We start from the raw sequence: 23,364 nt of genomic DNA on the forward strand, positions 1-23,364 counted from the left end.
ACAATGGAAGAAATTAAAAGCAGGCTGGATGAAGCAGAGAATCAAATCAGTGAGTTAGAGGACACAATAAATAAAGGCACGGAAGCAGAGCAGAAAAAAGAAAAGAGACTCAAAAAGTCTGAGGAAACTCTAAGAGAGCTCTGTGACAACATGAAGAGAAATAACATCCGCATCATAGGGGTTCCTGAAGAAGAAGAGAAAGAACAAGGGATAGAGACTTTGTTCAAACATATTATAGCGGAAAACTTCCCCCAATTAAGGCAGGAAAACATTTCACATGTTCAGGAAGCACAGAGAACTCCATTAAGGAGGAACCCAAAGAAACCAACACCAAGACACATCATAATTAAATTACCAAAGCTAAATGATAAAGAGAAAATATTAAAAGCTGCAAGAGAAAAAAAGACTATCACCTACAAAGGAGCCCCCATAAGGATGACTTCTGACTTCTCAACAGAAACACTTGAGGCCAGAAGGGAATGGCAAGAAATATTCAAAGTAATGCAGAACAAGAACCTACAACCAAGACTACTTTATCCAGCAAGGCTATCATTTAAAATTGAAGGAGAAATAAAAAGCTTTACAGACAAAAAAAAACTCAAGGATTTCACTGCAACCAAACCAAGGCTGCAAGAAATGCTAAGGGACCTGTTGTAAACAGATCAAAGGAAAAAAAGAATATAGCAAAAGAGAAAAACAGTTTTAAAGAAAAAAAATGGCAATAAACAATTACATATCAGTAATAACCTTAAATGTTAATGGATTAAATGATCCGATCAAGAGACATAGGGTAGCTGCGTGGATAAGAAAACAGGACCCATACATATGCTGTCTACAAGAGACACACCTTAAATCAAAAGATGCACACAGACTGAAGATAAAAGGATGGAAAAAAATATTTCACGCAAATGGAAATGAAAAAAAGCTGGGGTAGCAATACTTATATCAGACAAAATGGACTTTAAAACAAAAACCATAGTTAGAGATAAAGAAGGTCACTACATAATGATAAAGGGAGCAATCCAAAAGGAAGATATAACCATTATAAATATCTACGCACCTAATATAGGAGCACCTAAATATATAAAGCAGATTTTGATAGACATAAAGGGCGAGATCAACAGTAATACTATAATAGTAGGGGATTTCAATACCCCATCAACATCATTAGATAGATCCTCAAGAAAGAAAATTAACAAAGAAACAGCAGACTTAAAGGACATATTAGATCAACTCGATTTAATAGATATCTTCAGAACCTTTCACCCTAAAACAGCAGAATATACATTCTTTTCAAGCACTCATGGTACATTCTCTAGAATAAACCACATGTTAGGGCACACAAGCGGGCTCAACAAATTTAAGAAGATTGAAATCATATCGAGCACTTTCTCTGATCACAATGGCATTAAACTAGAAATCAACCACAATAGAAAAATTGAAAAACATTCAAACACTTGGAAACTAAATAGCACGTTATTAAACAATGAATGGGTTAACATTGAGATCAAAGAAGAAATTTAAAAATTCCTAGAAACAAACGATAATGAGCATACATCAACTCAAAATTTATGAGACACAGCAAAAGCAGTCCTGAGAGGGAAGTTTATAGCATTACAGGCATACCTCAAGAAGCTAGAAAAAGCTCAAATAAACAACTTAACCCTGCATCTAAAAGAACTAGAAAAAGAACAGCAAGTAAAGCCCAGAGCTAGTAGAAGGAAGGAAATAATAAAGATCAGAGCAGAAATAAATTACATAGAGGCTAAAGAAACAATACAGAGGATCAATGAAACCAGGAGCTGGTTCTTTGAAAAGGTAAACAAGATCGATGAACCTTTAACAAGACTCACCAAGAAAAAAAGAGAGAGGACTCAAATAAATAAAATTAGAAATGAGAGTGGAGAAATAACAACTGACACAACAGAAATACAAAATATTGTAAGAAAATACTATGAAGAACTGTACGCCAAAAAAACTAGACAACCTAGATGAAATGGACAAATTCCTTGAATCATATAATCTTCCAAAAATCAATCTGGAAGAATCAGAAAACCTAAACAGACCAATTACAACAAATGAGATGAAACAGCTATCAAAAAATTCCCAAAAAAGAAAAGTCCTGGGCCTGATGGCTTCACAAGTGAATTCTACCAAATATTCAAAGAAGAACTAACTCCTATCCTTCTCAAGCTATTTCAAAAAATTCAAGAGGAAGGAAGACTTCCAAACTCCTTTTATGAGGCGAGCATAATTCTGATTCCAAAACCAGGCAAAGACAACACAAAAAAAGAAAATTATAGGCCAATATCCCTGATGAACTTAGATGCAAAAATCCTCAACAAAATATTAGCAAACCGGATCCAGCAATATATGGAAAAAATCATACACCATGATCAAATAGGATTTATTCTTGGGAGGCAAGGCTGGTACAATATTCACAAATCAATCAATGTGATTCATCACATAAACAAAAGAAAGGAGAAAAACCACATGATAATTTCAATAGATGCAGAAAAAGCATTTGATAAAGTCCAGCACCCATTCATGATCAAAACTCTCAGCAAAGTGGGAATACAGGGAACATACCTCAACATGATAAAGGCCATCTATGACAAACCCACAGCCAACATCATACTCAATGGGCAAAAATTAAAAGCAATCCCCTTAAGATCAGGAACAAGGCAGGGGTGCCCCCTTTCACCACTCTTATTCAACATAGTTCTGGAAGTCCTAGCCACAGCAATCAGACAAGAAAAAGAAATAAAAGGCATCCAAATTGGAAAAGAAGAAGTAAAACTATCATTATTTGCAGATGACATGATATTGTATATAGAAAACCCTAAAGTCTCAGTCAAAAAACTACTAGACCTGATAAATGAATTTGGCAAGGTGGCAGGATATAAAATCAATACTCAGAAATCAGAGGCATTTTTATACACTAATAATGAACTGTCAGAAAGAGAAATCAGGGAATCAATCCCCTTTACCATTGCAACCAAAAAAATAAAGTACCTAGGAATAAATCTAACCAAGGAAATTAAAGACTTGTACTCGGAAAATTATAAAACATTGATAAAAGAAATCAGGGAAGATATGAATAAGTGGAGGCATATACCGTGCTCATGGTTAGGAAGAATAAACATCATTAAAATGTCTATATTACCCAAAGCAATTTATAAATTCAATGCAATACCGATTAAAATACCAATGACTTACTTCAAAGACATAGAACACATATTCCAAAAATTTATATGGAACCAAAAAATAACACGAATAGCCTCAGCAATCCTGAAAAGGAAGAAAAAAGCAGGAGGTATCACACTTCCAGATATCAAGTTATATTATAAGGCCGTTGTACTCAAAACAGCATGGTACTGGCATAAGAACAGGCACATAGATCAATGGAACAAAACAGAGAACTCAGAAAAAAACCCACAACTCTATAGACAACTGATATTTGACAAAGGAGGTAAAACAATACAATGGAGTAAAGACAGCCAATAAATGGTGTTGGGAAAACTGGACAGCTACCTGCAAAAAAATGAAACTAGACCACCAACTTACACCACTCACAAAAATAAACTCAAAATGAATAAAAGACTTGAATGTAAGCCGTGAAACCCTAAGCATCTTAGAAGAAAACATAGGCAGTAAGCTCTCTGACATCTCTCACAGCAATATATTTGCTGATTTGTCTCCACAGGCAAGTGAAATAAAAGACAGGATCAACAAATGGGACTTTATCAAACTAAAAAGCTTCTGCACAGCTAAAGACAATAAGAACAGAATAAAAGGACAAACTACACAATGAGAGAATATATTTGACATAGCGTCTGATAAGGGGTTAATAACCAAAATTTATAAAGAACTTGTAAAACTTAATACCAGGAAGACAAACAATCCAATCAAAAAATGGGCAAAAGAAATGAATAGACACTTCTCCAAAGAGGACACACAGATGGCCAACAGGCATATGAAAAAATGTTCAACATCACTAATGATTCGAGAAATGCAAATTAAAACCACAATGAGATATCACCTCACACCAGTCAGAATGGCGCTCATCAATAAAACAACACAGAATAAGTGCTGGTGAGGATGTGGAGAAAAGGGAACCCTCCTGCACTGCTGGTGGGAATGCAGACTGGTGCAGCCACAGTGGAAAACAGTATGGAGATTCCTCAAGAAATTAAAAATCGAACTGCCTTTTGACCCAGCTATACCACTGTTAGGAATATACCCCAAGAACACCATAGCACTGTTTGAAAAGAAGAAATGCACCCCCATGTTTATGGCAGCATTGTTCACGATAGCAAAGATTTGGAAACAGCCCAAGTGTCCATCAGAGGACGAGTGGATTAAAAAGCTTTGGTATATATATACTATGGAATACTACTCAGCCATAAGAAATGATGACATACGATCTTTTACAACAACATGGATGGGCCTTGATAACATTATACTGAGTGAAAGAAGTAAATCAGAAAAAACTAAGAACAATATGTTTCCATACATAGGTGGGACATAAAGATGAGACTCAGAGACATGAACAACAGTGTTGGGGTTACAGGGTGGGGGGAGGAGAGGGAGGGGGTTGGGGGAGGGGAGGGGCACAAAGAGCATGGCTTTTCAGCATTTGCCATAGTCCCCCCTTAATCTATAGACAGACAGCAAATATCTACGTATGGTGTTCCCACTATAAAGACTGCTGTCTTAGGGACAAATGCTGATAAACTATTTCAGCAGTTTCTCCTTCTTCAAAGACTTATATGTCAACATAGAGCTCCATGTTTCATAGGACATACTCAAGCTCACTCCATGCTCCCTTGAGCTTTAGCACAAGGGAATGCCCCCCCCCTTTTTTTTTTTTAGTATTTTTTCTTTTATTTATTTATTTTTTGTATTTTTCTGAGGATGGGGATGGGGAGGCAGTCAGACAGACTCCTGCATGCGCCTGACTGGGATCCACCTGGCATGCCTACCAGGGGGGAATGCTCTGCCCATCTGGGGTGTTGCTCTGTTACAACCGGAGCCATTCTAGCGACTGGGGCGGAGGCCATGGGGCCATCCTTAGTGCCCAGGGTGGCTTTGCTCCGGTGGAGCCTTGGCTGCGGGTGGGAGGAGAGAGACGAAGAGGAAGGAGAGGGGGAGGGGTGGAGAGGTAGATGAGCGCTTCGCCTGTGTGCTCTGGCCAGGAATCAAACCCGGGAATCCTGCACACCAGGCCAATGACTCCGACGGGTCTACCATATCATGCTTTTTACTTAAAAAAAAAAAAAAAAATTACATTTCTTTTGAATGCTGATGAACAGGAGACACCAAATCTTTTTTGTCTGCAAACTACTACCTTCTTTAATAGATCTAGTTAATAACACTGTTCTGTCTTTTTTCCAAATAGCTCCAGATATATGGAAAAGATTTATATAGGCTGCTGGGGATCCTCAATCCCCTCAGCGAGATCTTCTGAGAATGGCTTTTAAGATACCTAGAGGCAGGCCCTGGCCGGTTGGCTCAGCGGTAGAGCGTCAGCCTGGCGTGTGGGGGACCCGGGTTCGATTCCCGGCCAGGGCACATAGGAGAAGCGCCCATTTGCTTCTCTACCCCCACCCCCTCCTTCCTCTCTGTCTCTCTCTTCCACTCCCGCAGCCAAGGCTCCATTGGAGCAAAGATGGCCCGGGCGCTGGGGATGGCTCCTTGGCCTCTGCCCCAGGCGCTAAAGTGGCTCTGGTCGTGGCAGAGCGACGCCCCGGAGGGGCAGAGCATCGCCCCCTGGTGAGCAGAGCGTTGCCCCTGGTGGGCGTGTCGGGTGGATCCCGGTCGGGCGCATGCGGGAGTCTGTGTGACTGTCTCTCCCCGTTTCCAGCTTCAGAAAAATACAAAAAAAAAAAAAAAAAAAAAAAAGATACCTAGAGGCAAAAAAGCCCAATAGAGATCAGGGGAACCACCAGCTTTTAGGATACACCCTGCCCCAAAGGGGTCTCATAGGATGCCATCTGGGTCCTGCTTCAATAGTGGAAAGGAAGGTCATTGAGCTAAAGCCTGCCAGGCTTACACGCCTCTGCTGTGAGGAAACAGGGACACTGGAAGGTGGGCTTCCCCCTCGCTCCTCTAAGGGAGGGTTCAGTCTCTTCCAGCCCTGCTCCAGCCACCTATGACCTAACCTTGCCCAGAAAGCTGGGGTTTGCCACTGAAGGCTGAAGGTGTCCAGGGCCATCGGCCCCATCTACGACACTGTGGATGAGCCTAGGGTATTTCTTCCAAGAAGCAGGTAAACTGATCTCATTTGCACAAGGGCCACTTAACTATGTTTTGCCTAAATAGTCAGGTTTTTTATTCTTCCCTCAAAGATATCTGTTGTGGGTGTTGATAGTCCTATTTTCGGCTGCTTTGCTTAACATATAGTGTTGCCCTTATCCCTCCTACATGCCCCACTCATATTTCAGGCTGGGACCTACTCCTAATTTAGAGCTCTCTTTCCTCCTTTTGCTAACTTGTATTATGAATTTACCTTTGCCACCCAGCTTAGTGTATCCCAAGGTTCTCTTTACCAGGCCACAGTCACAGAGCTCCAGGAAAAAGCAACCTGGTCTCAACTCTCCAGGCAGAGGAGAACAGAAGCTTCATATCCACACATGCTGCAAATGGCTTTTTCCAGGCTACCTGAATCATTACCAGCTAGAAGCAGCGGTCATTGGGACTTGGACATGAGCTGCAAAGTATAGAATGGTGACAACAATTCCAGTGCCATGCGGACTTTTCCTGTGGGGAACTTTCCTGGACTCCTGCTCCCTGTGACAGCTCCTAACAGACTGAACTGTGGTTGGGTTGCATTTTTCAGGGATTTGACAGGGGGATGGGGCCAACTTGGACTTGGTGAACATGTTAAGGACACTACTCTTTTAGGGATTCTTGCTATATTGGCCAATAGTTTGCTTAAAGGCTTTTAATCACTGTAAAAATAAATATAGAGGACTGGATGAAGAAGATGGGGCACATATACACCATGGTATACTATTCAGCTAGGAGAAATGATGACATCGGATCACTTGCAGCGGAATGGTGGAGTCTTGGTAGCATTGTGTGGGGTGAAATGGACAAATCAGAAAAAAAACCAGAAACTGCAGGATTCCATACATTGGTGGGACATAGAAGCGAGACTAAGAGGCATGGACAGGAGTGTGGTGGTTACAGGGGGTGGGGGGAGGGAAGGAGGGAGAAGGGGAGGGGGAGGGGTACAGGGAGAACTGGATGGAGGGTGGCGGAGGACGATCTCTCTTCGGGTGATGGGTATGCAACAGAACTAAATGACAAGATAACCTGGAAATGTTTTCTTTGAATGTATGTACCCTGATTTATTGATGTCATCCCATTAAAATAAAAATTTATTTAAAAAAAAAAAAGAATCCTGTACTGTACCCTCGTTCAATCTACCATGGAATTTAATGCAACAGTTTGAAACCCATATTACAAAACTCATCAAAATAGTACAACACAAGTTCTTAGAATCAGTATCCTATAAAGGTGGCCATGTAACTTATGATATATCTGACCATAATGCTATGGAAGCACTTAACCTAACAACATTATTGCACAGGAGGAGGGTCACTAACTTAAATTTCATACAGAAACTTTGTAATAATCTTATTGAGTGTCCTGCTCTCCTGAGGCCCTGTGTTTCAATGTTCCTAAAGTTGTAACAAGAGAAAGCAAGTTTTTTAATGTGAGTTTCTGTAGAAGAAACTATGTTCATTTTAGTGCCATAAGAGAATGATGACGGAATATAATGAACTGCCTCTTGATATTGATATAAATAATTTATTAGTATGCAGCTTTTATATTTGTTGTTTATTACTTTGCTATTGTCTGTGTAATGTATTAATAATTGTACTCTTTTATTTCCTGTATTTAAATTTAATTCTTATTGTGATTCTATGTATGTGTTGCCATGTAACTTCCATTGTTGATACTTTCTATTTTTTCTTTTTCCATGCTCTGTGATTATATATTCTTCTGTTCCCTTATATATTTGTCCTTTATTTTTGAAATACCTTACTTCTAAACACTGACACTAATGTAGTTTATACATATTGTTTGAATCATGATATTTTTTCTACTTAAGCAATACTAGCTTATTTTTGTGATATTTTTGTCTTGTCCCAGCTATCAGCTTATCTTTTACAATTTTTCTTCTATTTTAATTATTGCCTACTCTTGTTCTATAATTTCCTCTGGTAATTATAGTAATATGTTATAAGACTTTGCATTCTTTATTACATGTCCTTTCTTGGTTATTGATGCGTACACTTTTCAATAAGTTTCTGTGCAATATCTTGTAATCTTTGATGAAGGGTATTAATGTCTGTCAATAAATATTATTATCATAATATATTAAAATAAAACATTTTTAATTCTTTTACAGTAGTCCTTAAAAGGATGAAAAGGCAACAGAGCTTGACAGATCTTTCAATAAGAAACCAAAATCAGAATCCATTATATCAGAATTGGCCTTGGATGGTACAAAACAGTCACAAGCACAACCACTTGAAGAAAGCAGCACATCAATTACTGAAATAAAAAACAATAACAACTCCAAAATTGTATATAGTCTTTCTGAATGCTGGACAGTGCAACAATATAACATTTTTAAAAAAATATATGATAAACTGGTAGTTTCTAACAAAAAGTTAAGTTGCAAGTATTATGCAAAATATGACTTCATAAGAGAAAAACCTTCATATGTCAAAAGAATAGAAATGGGCCCTGGCCAGTTAGCTCAGTGGTAGAGCGTCGGCCTGGCTTGCAGGAGTCCCGGGTTTGATTCCTGGACAGGGCACACAGGAGAAGCGCCCATCTGCGTCTCCACCCCTCCCCCTCTCCTTCCTCTCTGTCTCTCTCTTCTCCTCCCACAGCCAAGGCTCCATTGGAGCAAAGTTGGCCCGGACGCTGAGGATGGCTCTGTGGCCTCTGCCTCAGGTGCTAGAATGGCTCTGGTTGCAACAGAGTAACGCCCCAGATGGGCAAAGCATCGCCCCCTGGTGGGCGTGCCGGGTGGATCCCGGTCGGGTGCATGCGTGAGTCTGTCTGACTGCCTCCCCATTTCCAACTTCAGAAAAATACAATAAATAAATAAATAAATAAATAATAGAAATGTTTTCAGATTAAGGCATCAGGGAAAAATAAAGAGGTACAACAAGCTTCTCCAAGGAAAAAATAAAAGAACATTTTTCATCAAAAGCTCATTAACATTTGTAAAGAGAACTTTAAAAAATGTAAGCAGGACTCAATAACAAAAGTAATATGAATGCACTTCTCCCAGGAAGAAATACAAATGGCCAACAGATATATGAAAAGATGCTCATCTTCTTTAGTTATTAGAGAAATGCAAATCAAAACTACAATGAGATACCACCTTACCCCTGTTAGATTAGCTATTATTAACAAGACAGGTAATAGCAAATGTTGGAGAGGCTGTGGAGAATAAGGAGCCCTCATACACTGTTGGTGGGAATGTAAAGTAGTACAACCATTATGGAAGAAAGTATGGTGGTTCCTCAAAAAACTGAAAATAGAACTACCTTATGACCCAGCAATCCCTCTACTAGGTATATACCCCCAAAACTCAGAAACATTGATTCGTAAAGACACATGCAGCCCCATGTTCATTGAAGCATTGTTCACAGTGGCCAGGACATGGAAACAACCAAAAAGCCCATCAATAGATGACTGGATAAAGAAGATGTGGCACATATACACTATGGAATACTACTCAGCCATAAGAAATGATGACATCGGATCATTTACAGCAAAATGGTGGGATCTTGATAACATGATACGAAGCAAAATAAGTAAATCAGAAAAAACCAGGAACTGCATTATTCCATACGTAGGTGGGACATAAAAGTGAAACTAAGAGACATTGATAAGAGTGTGGTGGTTACAGGGGAAGGAGGGAAAGGGAGAGGGAAAGGGAAAGGGGTAGGGGCACAAAGAAAACTAGATAGAAGGTGACAGAGGACAATCTGACTTTGGGTGATGGGTATGCAACATAATTAAACGACAAGATAACCTGGACTTGTTATCTTTGAATATATGTATCCTGATTTATTGATGTTGCCCCATTAAAAAAATAAAATTATTTAAATAAAATAAAAAAAAGTAATACGAATGAAAAATATTTAAATACTACCTGTATTTAATACAGTTTACAGCCTGGCAAAAAGATATAAACCATTTTTAGACATAGAAGTGCAAATTAAAAATGGATTAGATATAAAAATAGGATCACATTCACATAAAACTGCTGTGAAAGTAGTTGATTTCATTGCAAAGGCAATTAAAAAAGAAATATTTATTAAAGTTATTAAAAATAATTTGAAAATATGTTTGATTATTGATGAAGCTTCAATGATATCTTGTAAACCAGTTATTATACTTTTCTTAAATGTTGAGGATTTGGTTACATCACCAACAATTTTTGTTGAGCTAGTTGAATTGGAAAAACGAGATGCAGAGACAATATGTTCTTTAGTTATGGAAAGTTTAAATAACATTGGGCTTACTAAGAACTACTTAGAAAATATTTAATGTGATTTTATTCCAGTTGTGCCAGCATTATGCTTGGGAGAAAATCTGGAATGAGCAGTGTGATAGCAAGAGAGTTGCCAAACATAATAAATAATACGACAATTAAAATAATATGTTTAAACCATTGTCTTCTTCTTGTTTTAGATGAGTCAATAAAGAAAATAAATCATTTAAAAATATTTATTGATAAGATATATACTATTTTTCGTTAAGCCAATAAGAACCATATTGAACTTACCAAAATATCCGAACAACTTGAATTGAAATTATAAGGATTGGTAGAGTTTTGGGACCAAGATGGGCTGCCTATAGTTTAAGATCAACCCTAGCTGTGGGGCATGCTTATCCAATGCTACATCACTATTTTTATTCAAATAAAAAGTACTTAGGTATGGCTGTCCATCTTGAAAATATATATGTTATAATTGATTTGGCATTGATTGATATTTTAAATGAAATTTCTCTTCTTTCAAATGTACTACAAACAAGAAATAGACATAATAAAGGCTGAAAAACTTGCAATAAGATCTATTAAAGCATTTCAAATGCTTGGAAAGAAAAAGGATCCATACAAAAAGATATTAATGAACTAATTACTTCAGAAACCTTCAAAAATATAAAATTTGTAGAAAATCATCGATTTGTCAAGCTTCCTCAAGAAAGACTTTTAGAAAACATAGTAACAAATTTGAAAATAAGACTAATGGATTGTGAACATTTAAAAGCAAGTTGTAGCCAGTTCCAAGATAGGAATAAATTATAATTTCTCAATTTTTTGGAGCCTGATTACTGGAATATTGAAGAAGTACTAGTTCCATGGAAAGCAGCTGAGGAACAATCGGTTATATTTAATGACATTTTTAATTACCAAATCAATATTAATGATTACCGAGATTTCATGAAAAACATTTTTTAAAATTTCCAGAACTATGCAATTTCTGAAAGTTTTCAAAGAGCTAAAAATTTTGTAGGAGCAATTTCTGTAAGTTTGGCAGAAGCAGAAAGGGTTTTTTCAAAGATGAACATAATATGTTCAGAGAAGAGAAGTTGCCTGTTTCTTATATATGAAACACAATGACTATGAGTCTAATCAGCCAAAGGAATGGGGTCCTACTCCTTCAGTGAAAATATGGTTAAGGATAAATCACAATGCTCAGATAAAAGTGAAGAAAATTTCAAGTGAGGACACAAATCAAGAAGCAATATGCCAATATCTTAAATAACAGTTTTATTGTTTTTTGTCAGGTATTACTTAATATTTTTTCATTAATAGTTTAAAACTCTTATGGCATAATTTAGTTTTGTGTACCTCTTTTATTGTTCTTATTAAGTATTAAATGCATAAAATACTAAACAACCTTTCAGTATATTGGTTTTTTATACTTAAAATGGTCATTAAGGGCAGAGAACTGGTTGTTAAATTATTTGAATCCCACCACTGGTTTGATCCCCAGTCAGTGCACTAATGAGAAGCAATCAATGAGTTCACAACTAAATGGAGCAACTAATTGAAACAGCGAGTTAATGCTTTTCTCTCTTTCTCTGTCTCCCTTTCCTTCTCTCTTTCTTTCTCAAATCAATGGAAATATTTTTTAAATAACTGGTTAAATAAATATTGATATATATATATAGATATAGATCAATGGAATAATATGTAACTGTTAGAATGATTTAGATCTTTGTGTATCAATATACATAAAGATATTTATTTAGCAATATATATTTGAAATATATATATGAATTGCTAAGTGAAAAAAAGAAAACCATAATATAGGATAAAAATAAATTATTTGTCTATTCTCCAAATATCTCTGAAAGTACTCACAGAAATTATTGACAGCTGTTTGGGGGTGACCAGTATCAGGAGTGATAAACACATTTTCTTTTCACTGCTTGCCCTTCTATACTGCTTGGATATTTTACCATATGTGTCAATGTAGATGTGGGCAAAACTAACTCCACCTCTGTGTCTTGGATTACTTTCATGCTGTGACCTTTGATCAACTTCACTGTCCTTAGCAAGCATAGCACAACTTTCTATAATAATTGAGGGTTGTCTGTGTTCCATAAAATGTAGCCATAAAGGTTTTTGTTAGCAATGGCTGGAATGGAATGACAATTGAGATAAGTCTCAAACTGGGAATAGTGTTGATTATAAACAATTATCTATGACAAGACCATCAGGAGCTATGGTCCCCAGCACTATGGTCTTTGTCCCATTGTCTTGCCATTCATTAGTACCTGTTATAGTATTTTAAATAGCCTGACCAGGCGGTGGCACAGTGGATAGAGCATCAGACTGGGATGCGGAGGACCCGGGTTCGAGACTCCAAGGTCGCCAGCTTGAGCGCAGGCTCATCTGGTTTGAGGAAAGGCCCACCAGCTTGAACCCAAGGTCGCTGGCTCCAGCAAGGGGTTACTCTGTCTGCTGAAGGCCTGCGGTCAAGGCACGTATGAGAGAGCAATCAATGAACAACTAAGGTGTTGCAATGCGCAATGAAAAACTAATGATTGATGCTTCTCAATTCCTCCGTTCCTGTCTGCCTGTCCCTGTCTATCCCTCTCTCTGACTCTCTCTCTCTCTGTCTCTGTAAAAAAATATATAAAATAAATAAAAAAATAAAATACTATAACAGGGGTCTGTTAGCATGCCACAAAACTGCTGGGTCTGCTCTGACCCTACATCCCTGTAAGTTACCCTTTAATAAATTCTGTTATATTCTATGGAGTTGCCTGCATAATTTTCTGGTCTATAGATACCTTCTTATTATAATGGCCATTACACCTTTGCCCCACCGTCAAACACCACACATATGTACTACATTTAGAAATGAAAAAGAATAAAATGTGTATAACTTTGATTCCATAGTTCCACTTCTAGTAGCCTTCCTTACAGAGATACCTTCACCTGTACTCAAAGATAGATATACTCAGGGCCTGGCAGGTTGGCTCAGTGATAGAGCATTGGCCTGGTATGTGGATGTCCTAAGTTTGATTCCCGGCCAAGGCAAACAGGAGAAGCACCCATCTGCTTCTCCATCTCCCTCACTTCTCTCTCTCTATCTCTCTTTTCTCCTCCCCTCCTGCAGCCATGGCTCCATGGAGCGAGTTGGCCCCAGGTGCTGAAGATGGCTCCATGGCATTCACCTCGGGCATTAAAAAAATATATGGTTCCAGTTGCAATGAAGCAAGGGCCCTAGATGGGTAGAGCATCGCCCCATAGTGGGCTTGCTGTCTCTGCCTCCCCTCCTCTAACTAAATTTTAAAAAGATAGATATACTCAGATGTGTGTTGTAACATTATAGTTGTTTTTTTGAAGGCAATAGATTACATGTCCATTGAATGGGATTGGATAAATATATGTTTCGTTATTCTATGAAACACTATGGAGCCATGAAAAAGAATGAATTAGAAGGGCCTGGCCAGTAGCACAGTGGATAGAACACCATCCAGAACACCAAGGTTACTGCCTCCCTCCACCCTGAGGTGGCTGGCTGGAGCCCTAGTCAACATGAGTCTGAGAAGCGATCAGTGGGTGCACAACTAAATGGAACAATGAGTTGATGCTACTATCTCTCCTCTTTATCTTTATCTTTCTCTCTCTCTCTTTCAAATCACTGGAGAAAAAAAGAATAAATTAGATGAATATGTATTCACACAGAAAGTCTGAGAGTCAGGGAATGGAAATAGTAGTAGTCAAACAAAAATTTAGCATTGTCAACAAGACAAAAGTTTTTTTTAATTAATTTTAATGGGGTGAAATTGATAAATCAGGGTACATATGTTCAGAGAAAACATCTCTAGGTTATTATGACATTTAATAATGCTGAATTTCCATCACCCAAAGTCCAATTGTCTTCTGTCACCTTCTATCTGGTATTCTTTGTGCCCCTCCCCTCCTCCAACTCCCTCCCTCTCCTCCCCCACCCTATATCCCCCACACTCTTGTCCATGTCTCTGAGTCTCATTTTTATGTCCCACCTATGTATGGAATCATATACTTCTTAGTTTTTTCTGATTTACTATTTCACTCAGTATAATGTTATCAAGGTCCATCCATGTTGTTGTAAATGATCCGATGTCATCATTTCTTATGGCTGAGTAGTATTCCATAGTATATATGTACCAAAGATTTTTAATCCACTCATCCACTGACAGACACTGGGCTGTTTCCAGATTTTCACTATTATCAACAATGCTGTCATAAACATGGGGGTGCATTTCTCCCTTTGGAGCAGTTCTATGGTGTTCTTGGGGTATATTCCTAAAAATGGTATAGCTGGATGAAAAAGCAGTTTAATTTTTAATTTCTTGAGGAATCTCCATACTGTTTTCCACAGTGGCTGATCCAGTCTGCATTCCCACCAGCAGTGTAGGAGGGTTCCCTTTTCTCCACATCCTCACCAGCACTTATTCTGCGTTGTTTTGTTGATGAGCGCCATTCTGACTGGTGTGAGATGATATCTCATTGTGGTTTAATTTGCATTTCTCTAATGATTAGTGATGTTGAACATTTTTTCATATGCCTGTTGGCCATCTGTATGTCCTCTTTGGAGAAGTGTCTATTCATTTCTTTCACCCATTTTTTGATTGGATTGTTTGTCTTCCTGGTATTGAGTTTTACAAGTTCTTTATAAATTTTGGTTATTAACCCCTTATCAGATGTATTGTCAAATATATTCTACCATTGTGTAGTTTGTCTTTTTATTCTGTTCTTATTGTCTTTAGCTGTGAAAAAGCTTTTTAGTTTGATGTAGTCCCATTTGTTTATGCTGTCTTTTATTTCACTTCCCCATGGAGATAAATCGGCAAATATATTGCTGCGAGAGATGTCAGAGAGCTTACTCCCTATGTTTTCTTCTAAGATGCTTATGGTTTTATGGCTTACATTTAAGTCTTTTATCCATTTTGAGTTTATTTTTGTGAATGGTGTAAGTTGGTGGTCTAGTTTAATTTCTTTGCAGGTAGCTGTCCAATTTTCCCAACACCATTTGTTGAAGAGGCTGTCTTTATTCCAATGTATGCTCTTACCTCCTTTGTCAAATATCAGTTGTCCATAAAAGTGTGGGTTTATTTCTGGGTTCTCAGTTCTATTCCATTGATCTCTATGCCTGTTCTTATGCCAGTACCAGGCTGTTTTGAGTACAATGGCCTTGTAGTATAACTTGATATCCGGAAGTGTGATACCTCCCACTTTATTCTTCCTTTTCAAGATTGCTGAAGCTATTTGTGTTCTCTTTTGGTTCCATATAAATTTTTGGAATATGTGTTCTATATCTTTGAAGTAAGTCGTTGGTATTTTAACTGGTATTGCATTGAATTTATAAATTGCTTTAGGTAATAAGACATTTTAATGATGTTTATTCTTCCTAACCATGAGCACGGTATATGCTTCCACTTGTTTGTATCTTCCCTGATTTCTTTTATCAATGTTTTATATTTTTTTGAGTACAAGTCTTTAATCTCCCGGGTTAAATTTATTCCTAGGTAATTTATTTTTTTGGTTGCAATGGTGAAGGGGATTGCTTCCTTAATTTCTCTTTCTTATAGTTCATTGTTAGTGTATAAAAATGCCTCTGATTTCTGAGTATTAATTTATATCCTTGCTGAATTCATTTATTAGGTCTAGTAATTTTTTGACTGAGACTTTAGGGTTTTCTATATACCCTAAATAGTTTATGATAGTTTACTTCTTCTTTTCCAATTTGGATGCCTTTTATTTCTTCTTGTTTTCTGATTGCTGTGGCTAGGACTTACAGGACTATGTTGAATAAGAGTGGTGAAAGGGGGCACCCCTGCCTTGTTCCTGATCTTAAGTGGATTGCTTTTATTTTTTCCCATTGAGTATGATGTTGGCTGGGGGTTTCTCATAGATGGCTTTTATCATGTTGAGGTATGTTCCCTGTATTTTCACTTTGTTGAGAGTTTTGATCATGAATGGGTGCTGGACTTTATCAAATGCTTTTTCTGCATCTATTAAAATTATCATGTGGTTTTTCTCCTTCCTTTTGTTTATGTGATGAATCACATTGATTGATTTGCGAATATTGTACAAGCCTTGCCCCTCAGAATAAATTTCACTTGATCATGGTGTATGATTTTTTCCATATATTGTTGGATCCGGTTTGCTAATATTTTGTTGAGGATTTTAGCACCTATATTCATCAGGGATATTGGCCTATAATTTTCTTTTTTTGTGTTGTCTTTGCCCAGCTTTGAAATCAGAATTATGCTCATCTCATAAAAGGAACTTGGAAGTCTTCCTTCCTCTTAAATTTTTTGAAATAGTTTGAGAAGGATAGGAGTTAGTTCTTCTTTGAATATTTGGTAGAATTCACTTGTGAAGCCATCTGGCCCAGGACTTTTCTTTTTGGGAGTTTTTTGATAACTGTTTCAATCTTATATGTTGTAATCAGTCTGTTTAGGTTTTCTGATTCTTCCAGATTGATTTTTGGAAGATTGCATATTTCAAGGAATTTGTCCATTTCATCTAGGTTGTCTAGTTTTTTGGCATACAGTTCTTTATAGTATTTTCTTACAATATTTTGTATTTCTGTTGTGTCAGTTGTTATTTCTCCAATCTCATTTCTAATTTTATTTATTTGAGTCCTCTCTCTTTTTTTCTTGGTGAATCTAGTTAAAGATTCATCGGTCTTGTTTACCTTTTCAAAGAACCAGCTCCTGGTTTCATTGATCCTCTGTATTGTTTCTTTAGCCTCTATGTCATTTATTTCTGCTCTGATCTTTATTATTTCCTTCCTTCTACTACTTCTGGGCTTTACTTGCTGTTCTTTTCTAGTTCTTTTAGATGCAGGGTTAAGTTGTTTATTTGAGCTTTTTCTAGCTTCTTAAAGTGTGCCTGTAGTGTTATGAACTTTCCTCTCAGGACTGCTTTCACTATGTCCCATAAATTTTGAGTTGTTGCATGCTCATTATCATTTGTTTCGAGGAATTTTTTTTCTTTGATCTCATTCTTAATCCATTCATTATTTAACACCCTGCTATTTAGTTTCCATGTGTTTGAGAATTTTTTAGCTTTTCTGTTGTGGTTGATTTCTAGTTTCATGCCATTGTTATCCGAGAAAGTTCTCGATATGATTTCAATCTTCTTAAATTTGTTGAGACCACTTTTGTGCCCTAACATGTGGTCTATCCTAGAGAATGTACCATGAGCACTTGAAAAGAATGTATATTCTGCTGCTTTAGGGTGAAAGGTTCTGAAGATATCTATTATATCAAGTTGATCTAGTGTGTCCTTTAAGTCTGCTGTTTCTTTGTTAATTTTCTTTCTTGAGGATCTATCTAGCAATGTTAGTGGGGTATAAAAATCCTCTACTATTATAGTATTGCTGTTGATCTCGCTGTTTATATCCATGAAAGTCTGCTTTATATATTAAGGTGCTCCTATATTAGGTGCGTAGATATTTATAATAGTTATATCTTCCTGTTGGATTGCTCCCTTTATCATTATGTAATGGCCTTCTTTATCTCTTACTATAGCCTTTGTTTTAAAGTCCATTTTGTCTGATATAAGTATTGCTACTCCAGCTTTTTTTTTCATTTCCATTTGCATGAAATGTTTTTTTCATCCTTTTACCTTCAGTCTATGTGTATCTTTTATTTTAAGGTGTGTCTCTTGTAGATAGCATATGTATGGGTCCTGTTTTCTTATCCACGCAGTTCTTGTTCTGCATTAATTTGAATATTTCTTGCCATTCCCTTCTGGCCTCAAGTGTTTCTATTGAGAAGTCAGAAGTCATCCTTATGGGGCTCCTTTGTAGGTTATAGTCTTTTTTTCTTTAGCAGCTTTTAATATTTTCTCTTTATCACTTAGATTTGGTATTTTAATTATGATGTGTCGGTATAGATTTCTTTGGGTTTCTCTTTAATGGAGTTCTCTTTGCTTCTTGAACTTGTGAGATGTTTTCCTGCCTTAATTGAGGAAAGTTTTCAGCTATGATATGTTTGAACAAAGTCTCTGTCCCTTGTTCTTTTTCTTCTTCTTCAGGAACCCCTATGATGCGATGTTATTTCTCTTCATGTTGTCACAGAGCTCTCTTAGAGTTTCCTCAGACTATTTGAATCTCTTTTCTTTTTTTCTGCTCTGCTTCCATGCCTTCATTTATCTTGTCCTCTAACTCACTGATTCGATTCTCAGCTTTATCCATTCTGCTTTTAATTCCTTCCATTGTATTCTTCATTTCTGATATTGTATTTGTCATTTCTGACTGATTCTTTTTTATTATTTCAATGTCCTTTTTTATATTTGCTATCTCTTTATTTAGGTTTTCATAATGACCATCTAGTGTTGTTCTAATATCTTTGAGCATCCTAACAACTGTTATTTTAAACTCTGCATCTGGTAATTTAGTTATATCTGACTCATTCAGGTCCTTTTCTGGGGATATCTCTTGATTCATTTGTGTTGCATTTCTCTGCTTTCTCATTTTGTCTGTGTAAAAGAAGGTTTTGGCCACTGGACTCCACTGAGTGTGGCCTTTGTGTACCCTAGATGTGGTCTGTCTGCAGGCCCATCACCCCCTCTGCTGTTGCTGCCTAGGGTGTTAGGGTATGTGTGTTGCCAGTGCCTGCCCACTGGGGCTGTTGCTTTGGTTTCCGCCTCTCTTTCACGGGAGTGACTGGGATCACATGCATGGGTGTACAAGCCTCAGCGATGTTGGCCTTCACCCTGCCCCCACAGGTGGCATTATGCTCAGCCCTGAGGGCAGGGGTGAGCTCCTTTGCTCAGCTGCAGGTCTCCGCCTGATTCCAGGCTTTCACCCCTCTCCTGCAGGAGGAACCCTCTTGCGGGATGGCTGCAAGCCTTGGCTCCACAGGCCTGGCAGGACTGTGTGCCAATGCTCAGTAGCGGGACTCTGCCTGTTCTGGGCTTTTGGCTCTACCCCCGTGGGAGGAGCCGGCTCCCAAGTCAGGCCACAAACCTCGGTTCTGCAGATGGGGCAAGGCTGTGCTCCTTGCACCTTTGCTCAAGGGCAGATCTCTGCCTGTTCTGGGGCACCTGCCCTGAACCCCACAGGCTGGAATTTAGGCAGCCCGCAGCTGGGCTTGACTACTTTCGCACGTCCCTTCCTTCCCAGCCGGGCAAGACTGAGCTCACACCTGGGCCTCAGTGGTGGCCAGCTGGCTTCAGCCCTTGCCGACAGAACCGCGCTTTTGTGTCCCACCGCCGCCTGCCCTCGGGCAAGCCCTCAGCTGTATGGGTGGGTGTGCTGCAGATCAGACCCTAACATTCACTACTGTAGTCCCAAAAGCTCCCTCATTCTAAGCGACTCTGCTCTGAGTGCCGCGGGAGAGCTTGTTTGGCTGGTGTCCTGCTTTCCTTTGCTGGTATTGCTGTTTCCAGGGGAAATATTCACTTCAGATTTGGGAAGTGACTCGTCCCAGAGGTTAGGGTGGCTGTCTCTCAAAATGTTTCTCCCTGTGCCTCCTAGTTTACACTCTCCTCCTGCTACTCTGGTCCTCTCCTCTATCTCTGTCCCCTGGAGCCCTGGGCGAGTGGTTGTGAGAGAGGTTTTCTGCACGATCCCTTTAAGAAGAATCCTGGGACTGAAAAATCAGTCTCTTTCTCACAAACAGTATCCGGTCTTGTTTTCAGCTAAATACTGTCTATACGCCTCTTCCTGGCTCTGGGACTGCAGCCTGGGGCTTTGTTCCTAGGACTCAGGACCCTCCCCTCTCTGCTAAACTCACTTCCTGCCATGCAAGTCTCTCCCAGCTACTGTTTGTTCCAGAGAGCTGGGCAGCCCTCTCCACATTTCTGCTTTTCCTACCAGTCTCAGTGTGGCTTCTTCAGTGTTCCTTGGTTGAAGAGTCCTCATAGTTTAGTCCAAAGTTGGTTTTTCCAAATGATGGTTCTTAAAATTAGTTTGTAATCCACTTTGGTTCTGGGAGGTGGAAGTTAGTACTTCTGCCTACTCCATCGCCATCTTGTCTTCTCAAGACAAAGGTTTTATCAGCCAGAATAGATTTATATGTCATTTCACATAATTATAGTTCAATTAAAAAGAAATATTTTTATGATGTTTAAAAAAGTGTATATAAGGTAAGGTCAAAGTAGATTTACAGTTGTAAATACAAGAAACAGAGTTTACTCTTGTATTATTACACTGGGGAACAAAATTTTTGTTGCATCCTCAAAAACTCTTGTTCTTACCTAATTTGAGTGTGCTTATCTCAAATCTGACATTAGTTTTTCTCTGTAAGCTACAATTTTTTTGCAATTCAAGATTTTAAGTTTTCATCTTATTATAAAATTTTCAACATTTAGTTTAACATAATGAAATAGAATGTCTTCTTGGGAATCATCTTTGTGAAAATATAATAATTAATATAATGCAGTAAATACACTAATACACTAAAAGATATGATTTCATCAGAATTTGTCTACAAGTTCAAAATAGAACATATTAAAACACTTATTTTAATCATAAATTTTGTGCAAAACTTATTTAAATTCTATTCAGGTAAAAATTTGCATTTGTAGCTCTTGCATTTGTGTACTTTTTGAGGACAATCTTGTTTGATGTTCTAGCAGTTGTCTGCTCATCACTAACAGCTCTAAGATTTTCAGGAAACTTATCAAGGTGACTGTTCAGGAAGTGAATCTTAGTGCTCGTGTTACACCCAATGTTGTGGAAAGCCAACAGCATCTTTTGAGCCAGAAGTTCATAGTTTTCTGCTTTTTTGTTGCCAAGGAAGTTCTTTGTAACTGCCACAAAAGATTGCCATGCTGCTTTCTCCTCCTCATTCATCTTCCTGGCAAATTCTTCATCACGTATGAGGGTTCGAATTTGAGGTCCATCGAATATACCTGCTTTTATCTTCTCAAAAGACAAGGCAGGAGAAGCAGAAATAATATGTTGAAAGCATTCACATTCTCTATTCAAAGCCTGAACAAACTGCTTCATTAAGCCAAATTTGATGTGAAGTGGGGAAAAAATGATCCTGTCTTGATTAACTACAGATTCATTCACAATATTTTGCATCCCTCCTTCCAGAACTTCACATTTTGGCCACTCCTACTGTGTCCAGTGTTTCTCCCGAGCTCAGCTGTCCCATAAACACAGAAAGCACGGATACTTCATGAAACCTGTCTGTTGTCCTAGCAGGAAATTTACCATTTTAAGATCCACACAAATGATCCAGTTATGCTCCTCATACTTCAGAAAGTCGAGGACAATTTTTATGTCATTCTTACTAAGTCGTTCAATTTGGGTTAGCTAAGCTGCTGAGGGGTTAATGACTACTTGGCATCAGAAGAAGACCCTTCAGATTCTACAACCATTTCCTCGTGCATCTTATCAAAATACACTTGATCGGCATGTTCACTTTTTTCATCCTTAGAAGAAATAAAACCATTGAAAACTGGAACCGGGAATGTCTCAGAGTGTGGGATAGATCATATTGTTGAAGGAATATTAGAATATGCGATCATATGCTGTTTTTTCTTGCCAGTGCCCTTTGTATGGATCAGACAGAAATAACAGTCACTGCTGTGGTCCTTAGGTTCACTCCAAACCATGGGAATACCAAAAGGCATTCCTTTGTGTTTTCCTTTTGTCCAGTCATGAAGCATTTTCTCACAATTATAACACACAATATGAGGAGCCCAATTCTTGTCTTGATTGCCAAGGGGAACTTGAAAATAGGCAATATATGCCTGTGTCCCAAATGATGAAATATGGTGCCTTTGACGTTGAAGTGTGTAACAGCCACATATATAACAGAAGGTGTCAGGACTATTCTTACATTTACATCTACTCGAAGAAGCCATGATTCGATCTTAAAACAAAATAAGAGGATGTTTTTATCAGATAATAATATTTTTTACATTAAAAAACAACTACAATTATATAAAAGTGATGTTTGTAAAACATTAATTGCCTTGTGGTTATGTTCAATCCAAGAGTCGTTGCCCTTTAACTCCAATTTAAAAACCAATGCAGGCACTGGCCGGTTGGCTCAGTGGTAGAGCATCGGCCTGCCGTGCAGAAGTCCCAGGTTCGATTCCCAGCCAGGGCACACAGGAGAAGCACCCATCTGCTTCTCCATCCCTCCCCCTCTCCTTCCTCTCTGTCTCTCTCTTCCCCTCCCGCAGCCAAGGCTCCATTGGAGCAAAGATGGCCCGGGCGCTGGGGATGGCTCCTTGGCCTCTGCCCCAGGTGCTAGAGTGGCTCTGGTTGCAACAGAGCAATGCCCCGGAGGGGCAGAGCATCGCCCCCTGGTGGGCAGAGCGTGGCCCCCTGGTACGCGTGCCAGGTGGATCCCAGACGGGCGCATGCGGGAGTCTGTCTGACTGTCTCTCCCCATTTCCAGCTTCAGAAAAATACAAAAAAATAAAATAAAATAAAAAATAAAATAAAATAAAAACCAATGCATGCCATTAACTGTAACGAAAAGAAATTAAAATTGCATAAAAACTAGAGCACGCACCAAAAAATGGATTTTATATTTGGAATCAGCGATGCAGAAATATATAGAAAAAGTTCTAAAACTTCATGCAACAAAAAAATGAAAAAAATTTGTTCTCCAGTGTTATTTATTAATTGCTGTATTATTTTCTTTATGAACAACTGTAAACCTACTTTTGCCCCCTGTAAATATACATATATATAAATATGTAAACTGCTGATTGAAAATATTCGTTGTCAGCCCTGGCTAGCTAGCTCAGTGGATACAGTGTCAGCCCAGCATGCAAACGTCCCAGGTTCGATCCCCAGCCAGGGCACACATGAGAAGCAACCATCTGCTTCTCTT

This window comes from Saccopteryx leptura, chromosome 6 (assembly GCF_036850995.1).
Source record: "Saccopteryx leptura isolate mSacLep1 chromosome 6, mSacLep1_pri_phased_curated, whole genome shotgun sequence".
NCBI classification, from domain to species: Eukaryota; Metazoa; Chordata; class Mammalia; order Chiroptera; family Emballonuridae; genus Saccopteryx; species Saccopteryx leptura.